The following is a 3,164-nucleotide window of genomic DNA, read 5'->3' as shown; positions in this document are numbered from 1 at the left end:
GGTAGGAAGTTGCCATAATCCAGGCGGGATAAAACAAGCGGGACAAATTACTTTGGTGACTTGATTCAAAATCAAAGTGTCTACGTACTCTTGAAATATTGCAAAGTTGAGGTTCAGAGCATGTTTTGACATTGACATATTATTTTCATCAAAATTTCATAGTATAACTAGTTTTAGAGAAGAGCTGAGAGTTTAACAGCTTTCCTAAAAGAATTGTCACAAACAATTAGAAAGCAATTTTAGTTTACATCTTCACACAAGGAACTTAACCAAATTCTAAATAATTTTTAGGTTTTGATTATTTTATAGCAGTATGCAGTAACAAAACTTTTAAAGATTGCAAATGAGCATTTAATTTATATTTAAAAAAAAGAGATAAAAGGGATGTTCATAACTCACCATCGCTTACAAGAGTTTTACTCTGGAGCTTGTATCCCACGTGAAGTTTACTTACAAAGAGTATCAAACTAATTATAACTGCAACGGTTGCCACGACATACAGGGATAATATCTGTAACACAACAAAAAATACATAAATAAATACCACATGCATGTGTGGTGGATGGTTTACTCTCAATATTTCACTCCATTGGACTGATTTTAAAACAAACAGATTTCCTTTCCGAGTTTAGTCAAGTTTATTTTTTTACTTCCTTCCAAGATTTGCCAACGATGAGTTCTCCGAAAAGTCCTTGTTATTGTGTTTATTGTTCACCTCGTTTTTTTTTCGTACAAGTTTTGTCACTAAAATTCCTTGACTTTGTACATTCATTTTTTGCAAAGTTTTTTAAAAATACTTTTGGTGGTAATATCTTACTAGGGTATTATTAATAATTATGTGATGTAGCTGAGTTGTAGCTGTAAATGAAGTAGATTGCGTCCCAATGTATGATGGGGGAAGGCGACAAGGAAGATCGTTGAAAAGTAATTTAATTTAGTAGTGAAGAAAGATGTATGTGTACATTGGATCCCAGTGGTGGGGGATAGCCATCCTCAGATTCATAATTAATAATGGTCAAACGACCGTATTGTATTCGATAATACTGAGCTGTTTTTAGTAATTCGCTATTTTGCTTCACGAGCCTTATTATGCCTGTTAACCAAAAGGGTATATATGAATGACAATAAAAGGGTAGCTACTAGTTCTTTCACGGCCGTTTAAAACCCTTTAGGGTCGAATTGCCGTGTGATAAAGGCACTCGCCTTCGGCTCGGGCCTTTATCACACGGCAATTCGGACCTGCCTGTTTTCCCGTGAAAGAACTAGTAGCTACCCTTTTATTCCCTTATAAAGGCAGAATATTCCATGTCCACCAAGCAAAATGCATCTTCGTGGAGTTTTTTTTTTTTTTTTTTAATCCGCCCTGTATAAGCCAATTAGGCCCAGTTGTACATCTGTGTATCTTTAATGCGCGTACGAGCGTTACGTATACGATGATGATATATAGTATGTTGGGGTGTTATAAAACAAATATTGACTGCGTATGTGATCCCCTGACCAGTCTCGTGAAAATAGAAAGCTCCGGGATCACCTCGGGAGTGCACTCGAAGCAGTCAATATGTTTTATACTATAGCCCATGACGACTGGGATCAGTCCATTAAACAGTACCTCTTCGGTTGCACTTGCTTTGATAATGAAGATTATGGACTTAATTCCAACTGACAATGACGCAGCTAAGAAGAGAAATGCCAACACCAACAGGGCACTAAAAAGGAAAGAGAACAAGTTTAGAGACATTCGAGTTGTTTGTCTGAACAAGGGACTTGATACATGGACCTAACTAGTCGTTAGACTTTTATATAAATTGAACATCTCAGATCTAATATTGCAACCATTCGGTGCAACTCTTGGCATGTTGGTGCACTTTGGTCTCGAAACGATTAAAAGTAACAGGGTTTAAGTAAATCACACACAAATAGTTGGGTGTAGGCCCACCGGTTGCAGAAGCTTCGATTCAAAGTCTCAAAATTTATATAAAGCCGTGAGACAAAAAGTACATGATCCTCTTTTTAAAGACATGGACACTATTGGTAATTTTCAAAGACCAGTCTTTTCACTTGGTGTATCTCAACTCATGCAAAAAATAATGAACCAGTGAACATTTGAGCTCAATTGGTCGTCGAAGTTGGGAGATAATAATGAACGAAAAGAACACCCTTGTCACACGAAGTTGTGTGCGTTTAGATGGTTGATTTCGAGACCTCAAATTCTAAATCGATGAGGTCTCGAAATCAAATTCGTGGAAAATTACTTCTTTCTCGAAAACTATGTCACTTCAGAGGGAGCCGTTTCTCACAATGTTTTATACTATCAACCTCCCCCCATTACTCGTTACCAAGTGAGGTTTTATGCCAATAATTATTTTGAGTAATTACCAATAGTGTCCACTGCCTTTAAACGATGATATTATTACTAAAACATTTACAACATTGTTTTTTATTGTTTGTTGTATAAACTGTTCTTTTTCTTGTTTTTTTTAATACAAGTTGTTTTGTTTACAAGACACATTTTCAGTAAAATTGTTACCTCCGTTCTTTCTCTCTGGAATAAACTGTCTCACTTGAGCCATAAAATCTCCAAAGGACAACCAATGACGTCCCAACATCTAAGAGTGCATCAAACTGAAACAAATCAAAACTAGACATTAAGTGTTTGTGAACAAACACGAAGCTGTTCCTTGTTGTTTTGCTTGGATTATGTGCTTCATCGCCCAAGGAATATATAACTGAAAAAAAGGTTTCAAAAAAGTTGTGTAGCTCTTGGTATTAGGTCACACTTCCCGGTTGACCCGCAAGTAAAGGTCAAAATGGGCCCACAGCTACCGAAGACTAATCTGCAATGCCAAGGAGTCTATAACTGAAAAAGTTAAAGCAATCGGTTGTGAAGATCTTGATATATAGTCCCACTTCCGGTTGACCCAGAAGTAGAGGTCAACATAGGGTCACAGTTTTCCAAAGTTAATATTTATTGCCTTAGAGTCTATAACTGAAGTTTCAACATTGGTTTTGTACTTCTTGAGATATGGCCCACTTCCGGTCGACCCGGAAGTAAAGGTCAACATGGGGTCAAATGTGTTTCAAACTAATCTTGAATGTCCAAGGAGTCTATAACTGAAAAAAGTTTGAAAATCGGTTGTATATTTCTTGAGATATGGTCCCCCTTC

General features: G+C 36.7%; 1 long non-coding RNA gene across 1 annotated transcript; it reads right to left on the bottom strand.

Moving 5' to 3' along the window:
- Window positions 1–415: 415 nt before the first annotated feature.
- Window positions 416–2,580, bottom strand: LOC117291380. The gene is made up of 3 exons (XR_004519149.1): window positions 2,528–2,580; window positions 1,610–1,706; window positions 416–511 (listed from the first exon to the last, which is right to left on the bottom strand). It is a non-coding gene; the product is annotated as an uncharacterized LOC117291380 (long non-coding RNA).
- Window positions 2,581–3,164: the final 584 nt, after the last annotated feature.

Source organism: Asterias rubens, chromosome 6 (assembly GCF_902459465.1).
Source record: "Asterias rubens chromosome 6, eAstRub1.3, whole genome shotgun sequence".
Taxonomy (NCBI): Eukaryota; Metazoa; Echinodermata; class Asteroidea; order Forcipulatida; family Asteriidae; genus Asterias; species Asterias rubens.
The sequence above is the reverse complement of the archived record's forward strand: the minus strand, read 5'-3'. Positions and strand labels throughout refer to the sequence as shown.